This window comes from Colobus angolensis, unplaced genomic scaffold (assembly GCF_000951035.1).
Source record: "Colobus angolensis palliatus isolate OR3802 unplaced genomic scaffold, Cang.pa_1.0 Scaffold175, whole genome shotgun sequence".
Lineage (NCBI taxonomy): Eukaryota > Metazoa > Chordata > Mammalia > Primates > Cercopithecidae > Colobus > Colobus angolensis.
The window spans coordinates 6,491,563-6,491,884 of record NW_012114877.1 but is presented as its reverse complement, the minus strand read 5'-3'; the positions used below and the strand labels follow the sequence as shown (position 1 = coordinate 6,491,884).

Sequence of the window (322 nt, the reverse complement as noted above, 5' to 3'; positions counted from 1 at the left end):
AATAATAATACAAAAAATTAGCTGGGCGTGGTGGTACACGCCTGTAATCCCAGCTACTTGGGACACTGAGGCAGGAGAATCACTTGAACCCAGGAGATGGAGCTGTAGTGAGCTGAGATCATGCCACTGCACTCCAGCCTGGGCAACAGAGCAAGACCCTGATTCTAACTAAAAGGAAAAAAAAGACGGCTTCAAGGAGGCACAGGTATTTGAGCTGAATCTGACAGGTAAGTGGCCCTCTAAGTGGGTTGTCAAAGGGCAGGGCATCGATTTGGCAAGTGCTGGGAGGAGAGGAAGGGAGGTAGAGACAAGGAGAGAGGCT

At 50.0% G+C, this 322-nt stretch overlaps 1 protein-coding gene across 2 annotated transcripts in view; it reads right to left on the bottom strand.

Moving 5' to 3' along the window:
- Positions 1–322, bottom strand: part of PSPH (phosphoserine phosphatase) — a 36,164-nt gene that overhangs the window by 18,069 nt on the left and 17,773 nt on the right. The gene's annotated exons all lie outside the window — the stretch shown is intronic.